This window comes from Lygodium microphyllum, chromosome 29 (genome assembly GCF_053477565.2).
Source record: "Lygodium microphyllum isolate KBCC chromosome 29, Lygodium_microphyllum_v1.1.10, whole genome shotgun sequence".
Lineage (NCBI taxonomy): Eukaryota > Viridiplantae > Streptophyta > Polypodiopsida > Schizaeales > Lygodiaceae > Lygodium > Lygodium microphyllum.
Genome location: NC_141163.1, coordinates 110,320,542 through 110,343,461, shown reverse-complemented (window position 1 = coordinate 110,343,461; position 22,920 = coordinate 110,320,542).

The following is a 22,920-nucleotide window of genomic DNA, read 5'->3' as shown; positions in this document are numbered from 1 at the left end:
AGAAATGTATTATGCTACTTGTCATTTATGTTGATGATTTGATTATCACAGGTGATAATGATGAAGATATCCTTCATGTGAAAATGCTATTGAAGCAGAAGTTTGAGATGAAGGATTTGGGAGAGCTGCGTTATTTCTTGGGCATTGAGGTGATTAGATCACCAAGTGGAATATGGCTATTGCAGAGGCAGTATGGATTGGACATGCTGTTCAAATATGGGATGACAGGCTGTAAGCCTATTTCAGTTCCTTTGGAGCAAAATGTGAAGTTTAGCGTAGATGCAGGTGAGCTTCTCAAAGACTCTACTATGTACAGATGCATAGTAGGAAGTTTGATTTATATGACTATTACCAGGCCAGATTTGAGCTATGCTATTGGACTGGTAAGTCAGTTAATGCAAGCTCCAAGGAAATCACATTTGGATGCGGCTAGACGCATACTCAGGTATGTGAAGTCCACATTGCAGTATGGACTATTTTATGAGACTGGGGTTCAGATACAGTTGCATGGATACATTGATGCTGATTGGGCTGGTAGTATTTCTGATAAACGATCTACCAGTGGATATGTGTTCTCTTTTGGGAATTCTACAGTCACTTGGAGCAGCAAGAAACAGCCTACAGTTGCCTTGTCGAGCACAGAGGCTGAGTACAGGGGCGCAACAATGGCTGCATGTGAGGTAGCTTGGTTGCATAAGCTACTTTATGATATGCATTAGCCTACAGATGGGCCAGTTATCATTTATTGTGACAACGTGAGTAGTATACACTTGGCAAATAACCCAGTCTATCATGCTAGAACAAAGCACATTGAGGTGCATTATAAGTATGTGTGGGAGAGGGTTTTACTAGGTCTTATTGATCTAGTTTATGTCAGCACAGAGGATCAGGTAGCTGACATATTTACGAAGGCATTGGGTGCAGAGAAGCTGCGCAAGTTCAAAGACCTTCTTAGTGTGCAGGAATTGGGATTGAGCTCGAGGGGGAGTGTTGAGATATCGAGCTCCACTTGTGATATGCCAGGGTGACCGTTGTGCATTTATGTCACCGACTTGCCAGTTTGTAGATGCGGTTGGTACACCGCGCATGAATAATAGCTAGATGACAACTATCCTTATCTACTCTAGTTCGTGGCTCAATTAGTATGCCACCTTAGTTAGTTGAGTTTGGTTCGAGACCCATATATAGGGTTCTTCTATTTCTATGTACTAGAGTTCTTTTGACTCACACAACTAAGAAGAGGAAAACTATTTTCAGCCTCCACCTTTTGTGTGTATTTCCCCATTGTGCAAGCAAGAAAGCTACAAGTGAGACTCCTTCCTTCTCTCCTACAATCTTGACAGTCTACGGGCGAAAACTTGGAATAGTGATCCCTGAGGATTACTGGAATTGCCTTCGGGCGGATTATGGAATTGCCTTCTAGTAGATTATGGAATAGCCTTCGGGCTGGATTATATGATGTATTCCAAAGACTGATAAATAAGATCAATTGTTGAAAAGGAACTTGCTTGACATTGTTTTTCTATGTCAGTGCTAAGATTACGTGAAGGAATCGGTGATTAATGGGCTAATTAAGGAAGCTGTTTTTGCCTGTCAAACTAAATGTGGTAGGTAATTAGATAACTAAAGCAACCTTGAGAAAGTGCGGTGGATGTGACCATGGGTCCGTCCTACAGAAGGGTGGTCCCGGTTGGCTGGGAACTTTTCTCGAAGGAAATTGAAAGGAAGGAACGATGACCTAGAATCTAGGATACTAAAGTCCTGAATTATGTTGTTTTAGGGAAACAGAAAGGGACTATGCCTTACGGGTAGAGAGGTCGAGGTTTGTATCCCTCTCATTTCCCATTCTCCTTGAACCAAGTGTAGTATAAATCCGCTTCGATCCTGAAATTTCTCCGTAAAGTAGTTCGCCTGGGGCTCGACACTAGCTACTTTATAGGAACTTGACAACTAGGAAAACCTTGATTCAGGTCGGTCCTAAGTGGAAACGGCCGGAATGCTTCTGCTCGTGGCAGACTCGGGAAGACATAGATCGCAAACTCTGTGACATTCTATGGGAGTGCCGGGCGGCGCTTTCTGGACTCTCTTTCCGATGGGCTGCTAGGACGTGTCCTACAAGTGAATAGGTGGGCACGTTACACTAAAGGTGCATTAAGAAAAGGTAGCAAATCCTATTTAATATGGGTGAATGAAATTGAAGCTAAGGAAAATCAAATGCATTCTAGGCACTAATAATTCCTTCACAATTTAAAGATTGTTTTGCTGCTGACTTACCACTTGGCTTACCACCTACACATCTTGAAGATCATAAAATAGACTTAATTTCTGGATTACAACCACCATGGTAAAACACCTTATCAACATAATCAAATTGAACTGAAAGAAATTCAAACCCAAGTTAAAGAATTGTTAACTCAAGGACTCATTAGGCCTAGTAGTTCTCCTTTTGGTGAACTTGTCCTATTAGTTAAAAAGAAAAATAATACCTATAGGATGTGCATTGATTATTATGTCCTAAAAAAGATCACTGTAACATCCTATAGGACCCCCCTGTAAATTCAAAAAGAGAAAAATCTATTACCTTTAGTACAAATTTTTTTACTCCCCCTCTCTCCCTGCCGACAGCACGTCGGGGGGGCGGGGGAGAGAGAGAGAGTGGGAGTGGTGGTGATGGGGGGGGGGGAGGCATGCAACCTCTAGGTGGGAGGGGTGGCCATGCCACCTACCTCCTTCCCTCCCCTGGGAGGCTTCTACCCTCCCCAGGCAGAGACAGAGGCTACGCCCCCTTTCTTACGTCACATCCCTCCCTGACTGCTGCTGCGCAGGGCCCTTGGGCCTCCATTGAAGGTCTTCCCCCCCTCCGTCTGCAGTGACTGCCGTCAGCCCCTAGGGCTCTCGGCCGTAGCCACCCCGCCGTTAGTTGTTGTACCAACCCCCTAGCCGTTCGATCGGAGTTTTTCCCCCCTGTGACCTACTGCAATGCCAGGCTGTTGGACCGATGTGCTAGCCACTACTCCAACACCCTGGTTGATGGCTCAACCCGCTCCCCCCCCTCCCCCCTTCCCCCTCCCCCCCCCCCCCTCCCCCCCCCCCCCCCTCATGCTAGCTTGCGGCGACACCCTCCTCTGACATGTTCTGTGGGCCGATGTGTGAGGGAGGAAAAGTAGGTGAGGAAGTGGGAAGAGAAAGAAGGGGGGAGAGAGAGAGTGAGGGAGAATGTGAAGAAGGGAAGTAGAGGGAGAGAAGTAGAAGAAGAGAAGGAGTAGGAGAGAGGTAGAGGAAGAGGAAGAAGAGGGAGAGAAGGAGAAGGAGTGAGGAGAGAAAAGAAGAGGGAGAGAAGGAGAAGGAGAGAGAAAAAGGAGTGGGAGAGTGAAGAAGAGGGAGAGAAGAAGGAGAGAAAAGAAGGAGTGGAAGAGAGAAGAGAAGAAGAGGGAGAGAAGGGGAAGGAGAGAAGGCGAAGATGAGAAGAAAAAGGAGTGAGAAAGAGAAGAGAAGAAGGGGAGAGAAGTAGAAGGAAAAGAAGAGAAGGAGAGAGAGAAGTAGAAGGAAGAGGGAAAAAAAAAGGGGGTAGAAGGGAGGAGAGGAGAAGAAGGGGAAGGAGAGAGGTAGAAGAAAAGGAATAAGAGATAGAGGGAGAGAGGAGAGAAGTAGTAGAAGAAGAGAAGAAGAAAAAGAGAAAGAGAGGGAAGGAGGAGAAAAGAAGCGGGAGAGGGAGGAGATAGAGAGAGTGGAGGAATAAGAGAGAAGGAGAAGAAGAGAAGGAGAGAGAGAGAGAGTAGGAGAGTAAGAGAATAGAAGAAGAGAGAGAGAGAGAGAAAGAAGGAGAAGAGGAGAAAAAGAAGAAGAAGAGAGAGAGAGAGAAAGAAAGAAGGAGACGGAGTGGGAGTTGGTAAGTAACTGCAACAAGTCACCCAAACCACTCCCTCGGCGAAGGACCCCATCCAACGGTCTATCCTACCGGACCTGTCAGCCCGAAACCTGTTAAGGTCCAGACTGCCCAATCTCCACGAGGTGAATGGCTCCCAAGAAGAAAGTCGCGGGAAGTGTAGGCGCCCAAGCCATCGGTAATGCTGGAGGGCGAGCGGAACGACCAACGCAGTACACACGAGTCAAGCCCAGGTTCTAAGCTTTAAAAATTAATTAGGTATTATTTCTCGTGGAAGAGATGAAAGGATTGGTGACGTGCATGGAACAAGAACGAGTCTTAGGGTTCTGTTTACTCTTAGTACTAAGTTGCATGTGCGAAATGGTAGAGTTTGGAATTTGCATAAGATTTTATGCATGAAATGATAGCTTTTACTCACATAAAAGGATAAGGTTATTGCCTTACTTCACATAAAATGATAGCTTTTTAACTAGTTCTGTACGTGAATAGTCATTTAGAATTCACATTTAGCAATCATGGTTAAAATAAACACATGAAATGTTAATTTCTATTCATGAGATACACTTGCATCGTTAGACAAAACCCTAGACTTTCATAGATGCAAGTCACATGTGATCCGGTGCATTAGAAATAAGTACTTGTTGCCAGGAATAAAGAGAGATAAAAGTCATTTGGGAGGTACAGCTATACTAAATACACAATGTGCATGATGGTTAAGGTTGATTGGGAAAACCTGCATAGAACCGCTCTAAGAGAATTGGAAGGATCTCATGAATCTAGACTACATCTTGAAAGTCTAAATGGAGAAGCATGTGTTGCCATGTGTGTTAACTGAGCTTGGTTGGAATTAGAGATTAAAAGACCCTTGGTTGGGTTGCGAATAAGGCATATCCGTTGCTTTGACTGACCAGCTAATGCTTGAGTTAGGGACTAAGATACCCTAAGGTAAAACCCAAGGGAAAAAAGGTAAGTATAAGTCAACTTACCAAGACCATTTGCTTGCGTATCTTGTTTGAAATTATTGGGATCTCGCCAAGTCACGAAAAGACCCAAGATCGGATACTAGGAGTATCCGGGAAAAAAGGAGTCACAGTCACACCTTAGCAGTCGCTCGTACAAACGACCTCCGAAATGTTCGTGCTTGTACTTAGGTACATTAATTGATCTCTTTGCTCAATGTACTAATTCAAGGAAATCACTTAATGCTTCAGGTTGAAAGCATGGAGAGAGAGGCAGGAATAGTTACCTACAACTGTCTGCCTGGGCCTATCCAAGGGGGTTGTTAGCTGCATCGGGTATATGGACCTAACCCACCGCAAGAGGTCTCTCCGTGGGTGCTGGTTGGAGCGGTAGGATGCTTGGGTGCCAGGGGAGGCTCTGGCTATAAATCCCTTGCCTCTGGATCCCGCACAAGAGGCCGACGTGACTCGAGATGGGATCTCGAGGCCCGTGTACTAGTCAACTGGTGAAACTTGGAGCAGCAATCCTGTAGATTGCTGGGATAGCCTTCGGGCATGATATTGGATGTACTCCAGGATTTTTATAAATAAAGAGCAATTATTAGAGAAAAAGGAACTTGCTTGGCATTGTTTTTGTGTTAGTGCCTAAATTACGTGAAGGAACCCGTGATTAATTTTTTAATTAAGGAAGCTGATTTTGCATGTCAAAACGTAATGTGTTACGTAATTAGATAACTAAAGCAAATTGAGGAAAGTGTGGTAGACGTGATTTAGGTCCGTCTTATGGAAGGGTGGTTCCGGTTAGCTGGAAACTTTTCTCAAATGATGAGATAATAAGACAATGAAGACCTAGTATCAGTAGACGTAGAATTTCCGATTTATTCTGTTTTAGGGGAAAGGAATGGGACTATGCCGTATGGGAGAGAGGTTGACCTTCGCATCCCTCTCGTTTCCCATTCTCCATGAACCAAGTGCAACATGAATCCCCTTCGACTTTGTTGTTCCTACGCAAAATGGTACATCTGGAACTCGATGCTAGCTTTTTCCTAAAGACTTTCCTTATAGGAAAGGAGCCATGACCTCAAGTCGATCCCAAGTGGAAACGGCTGGACACTTCCACTTGGGGCAGAATCGAAAATACCTAGATCGCAAACCCTGTGTCATTCCTTGCGAGTGCCAGGCGGAGCCTTCTAGATACCCCTCCTGATGGGTTGCTAAGACGTGTCCCACAAGCAGACAAGCGGACATGTTACAGTTGGTATCAGAGTAAACCAACGGGATCTAAGATTTACAATGGATCTTAATGGAGGAAAATAAATGGAATAAGGGGACAGCCAGGGGAAGGCGAGTGGAATAGAGCAGTGTTTTCTATTGAAAATATTTCCTTACTCACTTCTAGATGTTGGGTTGTAGAGTCACGAAGCATGGAGTAAGTTCTTGGTATTCCAGGTCATGTTCATGACTGCAATGCGTGCTTCGGATTATCGACAAAGGCAAGGCATGATGAATATTCTAGACCGCATCTACAACCCTTCACCCTTGTATGCGGAACGGAGATGGACGGGAGAATCAGGAATATACTACATAGCAATCCACCAACTTGCGTATCTTCAAACCAACTTGAAGAGAATCAAGTGGATTGAGGATTTAAAGATCGTGAAGCTGTTCATCTGTGTCGAAGCTCACGCAAACACAACCCTGCATGTTGGCGGTCGGCAAGTCAAGCAGAACAAGTATGTGTATGAAGAAGTGACTCGGGTGATCCCTGCCAACAGAATCAAAGTGCTAGGTATGAGAAGAACGGGTATCAAAGGAAGGGATACCCCAAGCTTCCTATGACTTATCGTTTCCTGAAAATCCATGACCCCACTCCATATTATTACTTAGTCCATGTAGCCGATTATAACACATTTGTATTTTTCCTCAAGATGTACCAATCAGCTTGTTCTACTTTCCCAAAATAAATGTACTCAAAGGGCTATGCCCTCATGAATGAACAAGACTTTTACTATTGTCTATCATAATTAAAAATGTTGGCAAAGGAGTTAAGTGATTAGGTCACTTGGCTAAAAGCTATGCTGGTCATATTAACGTAATATGGATAAGTTTTTAGCATAAAGGATCTTATTGCCCAGGTGCAACCCCAAGTGCAGGTTCCAAGTCTGACCCCTGCACTAAGTACAGCTGCGATTCAAGAGAAGAAGTTCCTTCTCAAACAAATTAAGCCACCTGAGTTTGATGGCAAGGGAAGGACTGTTCAAGTTGACACTCATGGAGGACTATTTTGAGGCAGTAGGAACTGCACCTACTAACCAATCCATGCTCACCAAACTTAAGCTTACAGGCAAAGCAAGACTTTGGTGGAAAGAGTGGTGCAGAGACCAAGTGATCTTGGAAGGGACATTTACTTGGGAGAAGCTTAAGGAAGCTGTGCGAGGGAGGTATCTGCCACCTGCCTACCACACATAGAAGATGAACGAATTCTATGAATTGAAGCAGCTTGGACTATCCCTTGATGTATATTATTCAAAGTTCATTTCTCTCCTACAATACGTGCCTCGAATGGATATTACACAAGAGGTGTCAAAGTTTTGTGTTGGGTTAAATCCCCCTATAAACACCCACTTGGAATCAATGCACCCAACGAACCTACAAGACACACTCATTCGAGCTGCACCAATAATACAGGAGGTGCAGACCAAGCCAAGGAGGAACAACAGGACTTGGCTTTACATGGATCAGAACAAGGGAATGTATAGGGCTCAAAGAAAGAGAGCACGGGGTCAAAATCAAGGACAAAGGAAGAAAGCTAGGACCAATGGTGTCAAGAATTTTGTTCCTACACAAGGTAATGACCGCAATCTACGTTGCTTCCATTGCAACGAGCCTGAACACTTCAAGAGGTAGTATCCCAAGCTTAGCAGAGGACATCGCCAAGGGCAATTCCAAGGAGCCGTCCATGACCAAGGAACCACAGTCATGGCCAGAGGGAGAACCTCCAGTGTTTCCAACAAGGAGCTGGGCGACGAAGAATATCCATCCATGGATGCTGACATTGAGAGGGCAATAGTTCACACCGCTCTTCACAAGAAGGGTCCGAATCGCCAATTCTCGGTGATCCAAACTCCATTGGATTACGAAGGTAAAAGCTTCAAAACCCTAATTGATTATGGCAGTACACATTCCTTCATTTCACTGATCTATGCAAAAGGCTAGGGATAGCCACAATAGACGCATCTACTTTACTTGTGGAATTGGCCAATGGTCATGAGGTCTCTTGTATTAGGAAAATTGCTAAGGTGAAATTCCTACTCGGTGGGAAGTCAACTTCGGTGAGATTCAGGGTAATAAACCTAGGTGTCCACGAATGTTTACTTGGAATGGATTGGCTAATACCCAATGATGCCCACATCCACTGTGGGAAGGGCCAAGTCTCCTTCCGAAATTCTGAAGGAGAACTAGTTACAACTCAAGGAGAGGCTAGAAAGCCAAAAATACAGCTGGCAAAAGCAACACGGATAATAAAAAGGAGTTAGAAAGGGCCTACCTGTCTCTCTGATTAAATTGACTAAGCTAGATCAGAAACAGGAATCTAGGGAAGAACCTTTGTGGTTAAAGGAATATGTAGACGTATTTCTTGAGGAGCTGACAGAACTTCCTCCTCAAAGGGAAGTTGACCACGAAATCAAGTTGGTGCCAGGAGCTGCACCAGTTGCAAAGAGGCCATATAGGATGTCCATCCTGTAAGCTATCAAGCTGAAAGAGCAACTCAAGCAACTGTTAGACCAAGGCTACATCCGTCCTAGCAGTCCGCCATGGGGAGCTCCAGTGCTGTTCCAAAAGAAGAAAGGTGGAACGCTTCGGCTATGCATTGACTATAGAGGGTTGAATCAATCAACCATAAAAAATATATACCCCATTCCAAGAATAGATGAATTACTTGACTGTCTTCAAGGTACGAAGATCTTCTCTAAGATAGATCTTAGATCTGGATATTATCAGATAAGGATCAAGGAAGAAGATATCCCAAAGACTGCATTCAGCACAAGGTATGGACACTCTGAATTTCTAGTGATGTCATTCAGGCTGACAAATGCTCCTGCTACCTTCAATAGGTTAATGCAGGATATCTTTAGGCCTTATCTTGATGACTTCGTACTCGTCTTCTTTGACGATACCCTAGTGTACTCTAAATAGGGAAAAGATCATGAACCCCAGCTTCGCATTGTTCTTGAAACAATGAGAGCACACAAGCTTTATGCCAAGAAGAAGAAGTGTGCATTTTTCAAGCAACAGATTGAATATTTGGGATTCATTGTATCAGCGGAAGGAATTTCAGTAGATCTAGCCAAGGTAAGAGACGTTTTGGAATGGCCAACATCAACTTCTGTCAAATAAATACGTAGCTTTCTTGGATTGACAGGATGGTACAGGATCTTCATCAAAGATTATGGTTTGATTGCAACGCCTCTAACTGATCTACTAAAGAAGCAAGTAGCAATTGTATGGTCACCTGCCAAATAGACCAGCTTTGACAAGCTAAAGCAAAGCTTAGTATCAGCACCCATCCTGAAAATTCTTAATCTTAGTAAGGAGTTTGAAGTGGTAACTAATGCTAGCGCACTTGCCTTAGGATGTGTGTTTATTCAAGAAGGTCATCCCGTAGCATATTCTTCAAGGAAATTGAATAGCCATGAAAGGAATTATGCTACCCATGATCTTGAGCTGTTGGCTGTTATCCATGCTCTCAAACTTTGGAGACATTACTTGCTAGGTAACAAATTTTCCTTAGTGATGGACCACAAGAGTCTTAAATGGATCTTCACCCAGAATGAGCTCAACATGAGGCAACGTCGATGGATCGAAGTGCTGGAAGAATATGACTTTGAAATCAAATACAGGTCTAGAAAAGAGAATATAGTTGCCGATGCACTCAGTCGCAAGGCATTTCTAAACTCTCTTATTTTGCAAGATCCATCAACAGCAAGGTCACTAGCCACAAAGGTATCAATGCCAAACAACCCAATTCTTGAGCTAGCTAGAGAAGAGGCATGTCATGACCTAATCTATCAAAAATTGCTAAGGGAGATCCCCATCAAGGATCAAGACCCGAAGCTAAAAATGAAGTATCAAGAATTCTCTGTCAGTAGTGGACTTGTCTACTTTAGGACAAGATTGTGTATCCCTGCAAGCTAATCTCTCAAGTAGAAGATACTCTGGGAAGCCCATGACTCCCCTTTCTCAAGACATCCTGGCTCGCCAAGACCCTTAATGCGATCAGGAAGAGCTATTATTGGGATAGGCTCAAGGGTGATGTTCTCAAATATGTCATGGAATGTTTGTCTTGTCAACGCATTAAGGCAGAACATGTCAAAATGCCGGGGAAATGGCAACCACTTGACATTCCCCAAATGAAATGGGAATTCATTAGTATGGACTTTGTTGTTGGCCTACCCCAAGTTCAAGGAGGATACAACTCTATTATGGTTGTAATAGATATGCTCACAAAGGTTGCACATCTCATCCCTGTCAAGACAAACTATAAAGCCTCAGACATCGCAAGATTATTCATCAAGGAAATATTCAAACTGCATGGGTTACCTAGAAGAATCATTAGTGATCGCGACTCTCTTTTCACATCACACTTCTCGAGGGCTATCTTCGAGGCCATTGGGACTCAATTCTGTTTCAGTACAGCTTACCATCCCCAAACTGATGGTCAAATGGAATGAGTCAACCAAGTCATTGAATATATACTTAGGGCATACTGCTGTCGCGAACCCAAAAAGTGGATTCAATATTTGCCACTGGTTGAGTTTGCCTACAATGCTTCTTACCAACAAAGTTTTCAGATGACCCCTTTTCAAGCATTGTATGGGCACGATTGTCGTACTCCTTTGAGTTTCTCGGATCCAACCTTGAGGGTAGAAGCTTCAAGGCAGATGCTGGAAGACATGGATGATCAAATCAAATCAATAAGACAAGACATCCAAGCCGCCAAGGATAGACAGAAGGCTTACGCGGACTTGAAACGGCAAGACAGATCCTTCGTTGAAGGTGATATGGTCTTCATCCATGTACGCCCTAAAAAGAGTTCACTGTCCTTGGGAGAGTACAAGAAGCTAAGTCCAAGGTATTATGGACCTTATAAGGTCACTAAGTGCCTAGGACCTAATGCTCACAGACTACAGCTACCTGCAACCCTGAAGGTTCTTAATGTATTCCACGTTAGCCTATTGAAACAATATCTACCTAATCCGAATCATGTACTTGATGATCAACAAATTGTAATGCCTAGCCAAGGAGTCCTTGAGCTACGGCCTGATAGAGTCCTAGATGTCAGGGAGAGGCAGTTTAGGTCAAGGACCTTGAGAGAATACTTCGTCCAGTGGAAAGATTATCCCGAAGAGGATGCCACCTGCATGGACGAAGATACTCTCAACCAACAATACCCCCCAGGTCCTCTCGAGATGAGGGCATCTCGATTCCTCTAAGGGGGAGAGGATGTAACATCCCATAGGACCCCCCTGTAAATTCAAAAAGAGAAAAATATATTACCTTTAGTACAAATTTTTTTACTCCTCCTCTCTCCCCACTGATAGCACGTCGGGGGAGAGAGAGAGTGGGAGTGGTGGTGATGGGGGGGGGAGGCATGCAACCTCCAGGTGGGAGGGGTGGCCATGCCACCTACCTCCTCCCCTCCCCTTATATCTCCCCTCCCTAGGCAGAGACAGAGGCTACACCCCCCTTCCTTACATCACATCCCTCCCCGACCATTGCTGCGCAGGGGCCTTGGAGGTCGTCCCCTCCTCCGTCCACAGTCACTGCCATCCCCCTCATGGGGCTCTCGGTCATAGCCACCTCGCCGTAAGTCATTGTACCACCCCCTTGGTCGTACAATCAGAGTTTTTCCCCCTGTGACCTGCTACAACGCCAGGCTGCTGGACCAAGGTGCTAGCCACTACTCCACCACCCACGCTGCTGGACCGACATGCTAGCCACTGCTCCACCACCCTGGTTGACGACTCAGCCCGCTCCCCCCCGGCCGCCCCCTAAGAAGGGGGAGAGAAGGGGAAGGAGAGAAGGAGGAGAGAAGAAGGAGTGAGAAAGAGAAGAGAAGAAGGGGAGAGAAGTAGAAGGAGAAGAAGAGAAGGAGAGAGAGAAGTAGAAGGAAGAGGGAAAAAAAAGGGGTAGAAGGGAGGAGAGAAGAAGAAGAAGGGGAAGGAGACAGGTAGAAGAAGAAGAAGAAGAGGTAGAGGGAGAGAGGAGAGAAGTAGTAGAAGAAGAGACGAAGAAGAGAAAGAGAGGGAAGGAGGAGAAAAGAAGTGAGAGAGGGAGAAGGAGAGAGAGAGAGAGTAGAGGAATAAGAGAGAAGGAGAAGAAGAGAATGAGAGAGAACGAGTGTAGGAGAGTAAGAGAAAAGAAGAAGAAGAGAGAGAGAGAGAGAAAGAAAGAGAAGAGAAAAAGAAGAAGAAGAGAGAGAGAGAGAGAAAGAAAGGAGAGGGAGTGGGAGTTGGTAAGTAATCGCAACAAGTCACCCAAACCACTCCCTCGGCGAAGGACCCCATCCAGCGGTCTTTCCTATCGAACTTGTCAGCCCGAAACCTGTTAAGGTCCGGACTGCCCAATCTCTGCAAGGCGAATGGCTCCCAAGAAGAAAGTCACGGGAAGCGTAGGCGCCCAAGCCACCGGTAATGTTGGAGGGGAGAGCGGAATGACCAATGCAGCACACACGAATCAAGCCCAGGTTCTAAGCTTTAAAAATTAATTAGGTATTATTTCTCGTGGAAGAGATGAAAGGATTGGTGACGTGCATGGAACAAGAACGAGTCTTAGGGTTCTGTTTACTCTAAGTACTAAGTTGCATGTGCGAAACGGTAGAGTTTGGAATTCGAATAAGATTTTATGCATGAAATGATAGCTTTTACTCACATAAAATGATAAGGTTATCGCCTTACTTCACATAAAATGATAGCTTTTTAACCAGTTCAGTGCATGAATAGTCATTTAGAATTCACGTTTAGCAATCATGGTTAAAAGAAACACATGAAATATTAATTTTTGTTCATGAGATACACTTGCATCGTTAGACAAAACCCTAGACTTTCATAGACGCAAGTCACATGTGATCCGGTGCATTAGAAATAAGAACTCGTTGCCAAGAATAAAGAGAGATAAAAGTCGTTTGGGAGGTACAACTATACTAAACGCACAATGTGCATGATGGTTAAGGTTGATTGGGAAATCCTGCATAGAGCCGCACTAAGAGAATTGGAAGGATCGCATGAATCTAGACTACATCTTGAAAGTCTAAATGGAGAATCATGTGTTGCCATGTGTGTTAATTGAGCTTGGTTGGAATTAGAGATTAAAAGACCCTTGGTTGGGTTGCGAATAAGGCATGTCTGTTGCCTTGACTAACTAGCTAATGCTTGAGTTAGGGACTAAGATACCCTAAGGTAAAACCCAAGGGAAAAATGGCAAGTATAAGTCAACTTACCAAGACCATTTGCTTGCGTATCTTGTTTGAAATTATTGGGATCTCGCCAAGTCGCGAAAAGACCCAAGATGAGATGCTGGGAGCATCCGGGAAAAAAGGAGTCACACCTTAGTAGTCGCTCGTACAAACGACCTCCGAAATGTTCGTGCTTGTACTTAGGTACATTAATTGATCTCTTTGCTCAATGTACTAATTCAGGGAAATCACTTAATGCTTCAGGTTGAAAGCATGGAGAGAGAGGTAGGAATAGTTACCTACGACTGTCTGCTTGGGCCTATCCAAGGGGGTTGTTAGCTGCGCCGGGTATATGGACCTAACCCACCGCAAGAGGTCTCTCCGTGGGTGCTGGTTGGAGCGGGAGGACGCTTGGATGCCAGGGGAGGCTCTGGCTATAAATCCCTTGCCTCTGGATCCCGCACAAGAGGCCGACGTGACTCGAGATGGGATCTCGAGGCCCGTGTACTAGTCAACGGGCGAAACTTGGAGCAGTAATCCTGTAGATTGCTGGGATAGCTTTCGGGCGTGATATTGGATGTACTCCAGGATTTTTATAAATAAAGAGCAATTATTAGAGAAAAAGGAACTTACTTGGCATTATTTTTGTGTTAGTGCCTAAATTACGTGAAGGAACCTGTGATTCATTTTTTAAATTAAGGAAGCTGATTTTGCATGTCAAAACGTAACGTGTTAGGTAATTAGATAACTAAAGCAAATTGAAGAAAGTGTGGTGGACGTGATTTAGGCCCATCTTATGAAAGGGTGGTTCCGGTTAGTTGGAAACTTTTCTCAAATGATGAGATAATAAGACAATGAAGACCTAGTATCAATAGACGTAGAATTTTTTATTTATTCTGTTTTAGGGAAAATGAATGGGACTATGCCCTATGGTAGAGAGGTTGACCTTCGCATCCCTCTCGTTTTCCATTCTCCATGAACCAAGTGCGGCATGAATCCGTTTCGACTTTGTTGTTCCTACGCAAAATGGTACATCTGGAGCTCGACGCTAGCTTCTTCCTAGAGACTTTGCTTATAGGAAAGGAGCCCTGACCTCAAGTCGATCCCAAGTGGAAACGGCTGGACACTTTTGCTCGGGGCAGACTCGGAAAGACCTAGATCGCAAACCCTATGTCATGCCCTGCGAGTGCTAGGCGGAACCTTCTAGACACCCCTCCCGATGGGCTGCTAAGACATGTCCCACAAGCAGACAAGCGGACACATTACAATCACTGTCAAGAATAGATATATGATTCCTAGGGTAGATGACGTCATTGATAAACTACAAGGGGGCACAATATTTAGCAAGATAGATCTTAAATCTGGATATCATTAAGTACGATTGGACACACCTGATATTTTCAAAACTGCATTTAAGACTCAATTTGGACATTATAAATTCCTTGTTATGCCTTTTGGTTTAATTAATATACCAGCCACATTCAGTTGTATGATGTATCACATATTTTTTAAGTATCAACATTGTGTAATTGTTTTCTTTGATGACATATTGGTTTTCAATAAGAATGAGAACGAGAATTATGAACATTTATCCTTGGTTTTCAAACTGTTGAAAGAGAATCAATTATATGCTAATCTTGAAAAGAGTGAAAATTTTTAAACCCAAATTGAATACTTAGGACATATTATTTCATCTGACGATATTAAAGTTGATCCTAAAAAGATAGAAGAAATTTTGAATTGCCCAATACCTAAAAATGTGCATGAATTACGTTTTTTCTTAGGACTTGCTAATTTTTATAGAAAATTTGTGAAAATTTTTTCATTGCTTGCATTGCCTTTGACAAAATTATTAAAAAAAGGTATTGTGTATCATTGGTTTGATAATCAGCAAAAGTCTTTTGATTTACTAAAACATGCCTTAACACAAACCCTTGTATTTCAATTACTTGACTTTAATAGACAATTCTTCCTAGTAGTCACTGATGCTAGTGAATTTGGAATAGGAGTTGTCTTTATGCAAGATTTAAATCCCATAGCTTACTCTAGCTAGAAACTTAAACCATCTGAACTCAAGTATTCTACCTATGATAAGGAATTTCTAGCTCTAGTATAAGCTTTACGTCATTGGAAACACTATTTAATGGGATTTGAATTCATAATCAAAACTAACCAACAAAGTATCAAACATCTCCTTAGTCAACCACAAATCTCTGACCATCATATTAAATGGGCTACTTTTATTTAAAGTTTTCATCTACTTATCCAATATCAACCTAAAAAAGAGAATGTTGTTGCCGATGCCTTAAGTAGAAGACCAAGTATCCATAATATCTATGTTATATCTTTTGATTGCCTTATCCCTATGAAAGATATTTATGATCAAGACCCCAGTTTTCAAGCTGATTGAAATAAATTAGTTGCAAATAATTGAATTCCAATAGATTCATTGTCTTATTCTGACAGATTTATGTTTTATGAGAAAAGGTTATGTGTAACTGTTCCATTTCGATCATTTGTGTTGCACGAAATTCATTGTCCCCCATATCAAGGCCATAGATGTATTATTTCTACTTTGCGTACATTAGTTGAAGATTTTTACTGGCCACAGATGAAATATGATGTTTCTAACTTTGTATATGAGTGTTTAATTTGTCAAAGAGTTAAGTGACACCATGATAAGAAATATGGTTTATTAATGCCTTTACTGATTCCTGAATGACCATAACAACATATTTCAATGGATTTTAAAATTGGTTTGTGCCTAACACCCAAGCTAATCATGATATGATTTGGATTATTGTAGATCGATTTAGCAAACAAGCATATTTTATTCCATGTAAAAAAACATTAACTGCATCTCAAGCTGCACAAATCTTTTTGAAGACTGTTTTCACTAACCATGGTTTACCAAAAGTTATTATTTCTAACCTGATTCTAGATTTTGTAATAATTTTTGGACTACTTTGTTTGCTAATCTAGATACAAAGATTCATTTCTCATCTGCATTTCATCCTGAAACAAATGGGCAAATAGAAGCTAATAACAATATAATTTTAGATCTTTTGCTTGCATACACAATTTCAAAACCACAAACATGGGATAGACACTTATATTTACTTTAGTTTGTATACAATAATACACCAAATACAACTACACTGTAATATTTTCACACAATAAAAGTTAGTTGGTTAGTTCGAAAGTTAGTTAGTCAATTAATAAGTTAGAAAGGTTACTAACTAAATACTAACTATGGTAAAAACTAACTAACATTAATAATTAAGGATTTTTACTTAATTAAAAATATTTTATTTAGAAAAATCAAGAGTCGTAAATCTGATATTTTTCTTGGATTGATAAGGATCGTAGCCACCCTTCACATAAGTTACAATGTGAACGAGACTTATGAGCTATATTAATCACTAGTATTAATGTGTATAGTTTGGATGGTCCAAAAATATTAGATTTTGGGCAAAACTAGTTTATTTTAGATATTTTAGATATTATCTTTAAAAAAAGATAAGGAGATTTCTAGAGCTTGATGTCATTTAAAAGAAAAAACAAGTGATGTCTTAGTTACTTTTAGATATTTTATAAAAATAAATAAAGAAAAGAAATTTGCAAAATTGCGCGCGCCACGATCTCTGTCTACAAACAGAAAACAACATTTCGAACACAGAAAATAAGAAGGAGAGAACTAAGAGCTTTCTAAAAAAGTGTCTTGGAGTTTTACCTCCATTTTAGAGCCAATGGAACCATCAGATTCATGATATGAGCATCAGATCACTGATATTTCCAAGATCCCCCTCCACAAAGAGCTCCACTTCTCAATCACAAGCCTTATTCTCTAATTCACTATAAATATGAGGCATGGGGAGGCACAAGGGAGAAAAAGAAGACCCCGAGAGACTGCGAGAGAGAGGTAGAGAGAAGGATACCCTCCAAGAGATTGTGAGAGAGCTCTTAAAAGAGAGTGAGAGAGTGAGAGTGAGAGAGAGAAGAGCCACCCCGAGAGTGAGAGAGAGAAGAGCCACCCCGAGAGGCATGGCGAGGCACAAGGGAGAAAAAGAAGAACCCGAGAGACTGCGAGAGAGAGGTAGAGAGAAGGATACCCTCCAAGAGATTGTGAGAGAGCTCTTAAAAGAGAGAGAGAGAGTAAGAGTGAGAGAGAGAAGAGCCACCCTGAGAGGTTGCACAATTCCATCTATCTCGATCCTCGACTTAACCATCTTCTCTTACGCTCTCCTATCTTGAATCTATTCCACCTTCTTAATCTCTTGAGTCTACTTGCGGACGATGGCCCCCAAGCGAAGAATGTCACATGCGGATGGCAATCCCATAGCCAATAACGAAGCTTTGGGCAAAGGCATCACTTTCAATCCAACTACAGTACCAGTCGTAAGTAATGTATTTCCAAATTGATAGATGCCTATTTTGATTCTCGTATAAGATATGTTCGGCCCCATACTATGATGCTCTAGTATAGGCCATCGAAAATGATAAATTTCATCTCACCTACTCGAAAGATGGAGTTTGTGAAGTGGATATATCAAGGGAAGTTAATTGCACCTAGTTGCATATGACTTATTTACTGTTAGAGCAATTATAAGGAAGAATTAGTCAAGGGCTATGAATGGTATAGTCGTCAAAAGAACGACATTAAAAGATTGTGCATACAAGTGCTAGGTTAAAGTATAGTCAAGGGTTATAAATAGCATAATTGCTAAAAGAATATGACATTAAGAATCATGAATATAAATTACTAGTTTAAAGTTTAAATACTTCAAAAGTACTTAGCCTAAGAGCCCAAATATTAAGAAGAAGTAGATTCTAGCTCAATGCAAGGAATGTTGGAGTCTAATTACTTGAGATCATTTCGCAGTTATCTTATCGAGTATTTACATGTTATGCCTATAACATGTTTGATGTATGAGGATACTTTTCTAGTTGTCTTAAGACTTGACTATGATCTAGTACAAGAAATCAATTATAAGGATTAAAACTAAGATGTCTTGAGATCCGTTGGATAACTACAATCCAATTCAGGGTTGGGTTATCAATCAAGGTAAGTGACCTATAGAACTTACATCATGAATAGTGTTTGAACCCTTAACATATGCCCTAGCTGAAGAAAGGAAGGAAGTGTTAAGAAACATTTTGCATAGTATCGCTCTTAGATCCCAAGGGGAAGAGCAAATATACAATGAAAATATTATATCGTCTATTCTAGCATTGTTGGGAAAGAATGCAATTGGTTTTATTAGTTGATTAAATAACATCCTAAATGCTTTTACATTCAACTGGTTGTTAGTTTGTTATTTGGATGATTGTTCCAGGTGCTTGTGATTTAGGCTAAATGCATGGCAAGGATCTGTGATGAAAAGTTGCCATGGGGATAAAGAAATGTTTTCTTGAAAAATGACATTAGCACCGAATGCCTTGTTTGTGCTTGATTCTTAGAGGATTTAATTAAGGAAGGATCGCGCTAGGCTACCCCCAAGCTAGCAGTGAGACCCTACTCCAAGGGGGTCATGATTATCGCTACGCGAGGCTTGGACAGGCTCTGTAGGCGAAAGGTCTTCCAATAGGGATAGTCTTGGGCAGTAGGAAATGTGGGTGAGAGAGGGGGCTTTGGCTGTAAATCCTCCATTGTTCCCAGAATTTGACGAGCCCCTTCGTGACCCAGGATGGGATCCTGGAACCCTAAATACTAGTTACAAGGGTGGAATCTTGGTGGACAAAATACCCTCATGGAATTCTGTGTATCTTCTGCTAGGTCGGAAAGATATAGAATTTATGGTGCCATGTGATTTGGACCAGTTACTTCTGTTGGACAGAAGGGATACATAATTTCTCCTGTATGGATAGGAGACAAAGATTAACTTGAAGATAAGTTAAGGAACTTTTTTGAACTTGTTTGCCAAAGGATTGCTTGCTCTGTTTTCGTGTATGTGCTGTAAGTTACGCGAATAAACCATGTTCCTAAAAGGTTTAATTAATGAAGCTGATTTTAAACGTTGCACATAAATGTGGTAGGACCTAATTAGAAAACTAAAACTATCAAGGGAAGCGGGTGGTCCCGACGGGTCTGTCCTACGGCAGGGTGGTCCTGGAGAACTGGGAGGCTTCTCACAAGGTTTTACCAAATTCCGACGACCCTTAGGAATTGTTAGATTAGAACCTTGATTCATGTCATTTTAGGGGACTGGAATGGAACTATGTCCTACGGGCAGAGAGGTTGAGTAGTGCATCCCTCTCGTTTCCCATTCTCTTTGAACCAAGTGCGACATGGGTCTGCTTCAGCTTGGGTATCTCTACGTAAAGTAGGATGCCCAGGATTCGACGCTAGAATGCTGTTAGGAGACCTTGGCAACTAGGAGCCCAAATTTCAGGTTGATCCTAGTGGGCTCGGCCGTGAACGTTCCATTGCGAGGCAGATTCGGAAAACCCTAGGCAACAAAACTCGAAACATTCCAACAACGAAGCTTCGGGCAAAGGCATCACTGTCAATCCAACTAAAGTACCAGCCGTAAGTAATGTATTTCCAAATTGATAGATGCCTGTTTTGATTCTCGTATGAGATACATTAGGCGCCATACTATGATTCTCGAGTATAGAACATCGAAAAGGATAAATTTCATCTCATCTATTCGAAAGATGGAGTTTGTGAAGTGCATATATCAAGGAAAGCTAATTACACCTAGTTGCATATGGCTTATTTACTGGTAGATCAATTACAATGAAGAATTAGTCAAGGGTTATGAATGGTATAGTCGTCAAAAGAACGACATTGAAAGATTGTGCATACAAGTGCTAGGTTAAAGCATAGTCAAGGGTTATAAATAGCATAATTGCTAAAAGAATATGACATTAAGAATCATGAATATAAAGTACTAGTTTAAAGTTTAAATACTTCAAAAGTACTTAGCCTAAGAGCCCAAATATTAAGAAGAACTAGATTCTAGCTCAATGCAAGGCCTGTTGGAGTTTAATTACTTAAGATCATCTCGCAGTTATCTTATTAAGTATTTACACATTATACCTATAACATGTTTGATATATAAGTATACTTTTCTAGTTGTCTTAAGACTTGACTATGAGCTAGTATAAGAAATTAATCATAAGGATTAAAATTAAGATGTCTTGAGATCCATTGGATAACTACAATCCAATTCAGGGTTGGGTTATCAATCAAGGTAAGTAACCTATAGAACTTACATCATGAATAGTGTTTGAACCCTTAACATATGCCCTAGCTGAAGAAAGGAAGGAAGTATTAAGAAACATTTTGCATAGTATCGCTCTTAGATCCCAAGGGGAAGAGCAAATATGCAATGGAAATATTATATCGTCTATTCTAGCATTGTTTGGAAAGAATGCAATTTGTTTTGTTAGTTGATTTAACAACATCCTAAATGCTTTTACATTCAACTGGTTGTTAGTTTGTTTTTTGGAAGATTGTTTCAAGTGCTTGTGATTTATGCGAAATGCATAGCAAGGGTTTGTGATGAAAAGTTGCCATGGGGATTTAAAAATGTTTTCTTGGAAAATGATATTAGCACCGAATGCCTTGTTTGTGCTTGATTCTTAGAGGATTTAATTAAGGAAGGATCGCACTAGGCTAACCCCCAAGCTAGCGGCGAGACCATACTCCAAGGGGGTCATGATTATTGCTGCGAGAGGCTTGGACCGGCTCTATAGGCGAAAGGTCTGCTAGTAGGGATAGTCTTGGGTAGTAGGAAATGTGGGTGCCAGAGGGGGTTGTGGCTGTAAATCCTGCATTGTTCCCAGAATCTGACGAGCCCCTTCGTGACCCAGGATGGGATCTTGGAACCCTAAATACTAGTTACAAGGGTGGAATCTTGGTGGGCAGAATACCCTCGTGGAATTCTGTGTATCTTCTACTAGGTCGATAAGATATGGAATTTGTGGTGCCATGTGATTTGGACAAGTTACTTCTATTGTATAGAAGGGATACATAATTTCTCTTGTATGGGCGGGAGACAAAGATTAAATTGAAGATAAGTTAAGGAAGTTATTTGAACTTGTTTACCAAAGGATTGCTTGTTATTTTTGTGTATGTGCTGTAAGTTACACGGATAAACCCTGTTCCTAAAAGGCTTAATTAATGAAGCCAATTTTAAATGTCGTACATAAATGTGGTAGGACCTAATTAGAAAACTAAAGCTATCAAGCGAAGCTTGTGGGTAGACTCCCGACGGGTTTGTCCTATAGCAGGGTGGTCCCAGAGAACTGGGAGGCTTCTCGTAAGGTTTTACCAACGTCAGACGACCGTTAGGAATTGTTAGATTAGAACCCTGATTCAAGTCGTTTTAGGGGACCGGAATGGGACTATGCCCTACGGGCAGAGAGGTTGAGCAGTGCATCCCTCTCGTTTCCCATTCTCTTTGAACCAAGTCGACATGGGTCTGCTTCGACATGATGCCCAGGATCGACGTTAGAATGCTGTTAGGAGACCTTGGCGACTAGGAGCCTACATTTCAGGTTAATCCTAGTGGGTTCAGCCGTAAACGTTTTGTTGCAAGGCGGATTCGAGAAACCGTAGGCAACAAAACTCGAAACATTGCATGGGAGCGCCACACAATGACGCTTAGATTCGTTTCTCGATAGACCACTAAAAGCGTGCCTAGATAGGCGATGGGCGGGTACCTCACATACACAGAAAGCACCTTTTGAGGCCATTTATGGATATAGATTGCCTACATCCGTTACATCATTGTCAAACAAAATTAAAGCTGCTGATGATATTGCTAATATGCATGCTACTATTTTTACTAAAGTCAAAAACATGATTACAAAAGCCCAATAATTATACACAAAACAAGCTAACAAGAAAAGAAAAGTTATGAGTTTTAAAATTGATGATTATGTATGGTTACACATTGAAAAGAGAATATTACAAAGTGTTGAGAAACACAATGTTGTTAAGTTAGCCCCTATATTTTATAAACCTTTTAGAATCATTCACAAAATCAATGGCAATGCATTTAAATTAAAATTACCCCAACACTGAAAAATCCACAATACTTTTCATATCAATTTGTTACGACCTTTTAGAGGCCAATTATCTGCTCACCCTATATATGAAAACCCTCCTTTGTTAAAAGAAGAAACTGAAATCCTTGAACCTAAAACTATTCTAGACACTGATTTTTTGACCACTAGAACTGGCCATAGATACTCTAGATATTTGGTTAAGTTTCAAAACCATCCTATTGAAGAGACCGAATGGATGCACGCTTGTGACCTAAGTGCTTATCCCTCACTACTCGCTCCACATTGAGCTAATAGTAATTGAGGTCAATTGCTATCTCACCCCGGGGGCATGATGCCATGAGGCATATTCCATGGTGGATTCCGTGAGGTTTTGCAGTGGATTCCATAAATCTATATTTATTTACCAAGACTCATACACAATGTGGATTATTTGTGCGAGAAGTTGACGAGGATGCATGTCCATTTCGTGCGTCATGTTAATTTAATGTGCACATGGGTGACTCCACAGCGGGTGATTTCACAAAATACATATTTAAATTAATGGACGTCTATGAGTTTAGAGTGCACTCGTATTAAATTAAGGTTAGGACAAAGTTCCAACC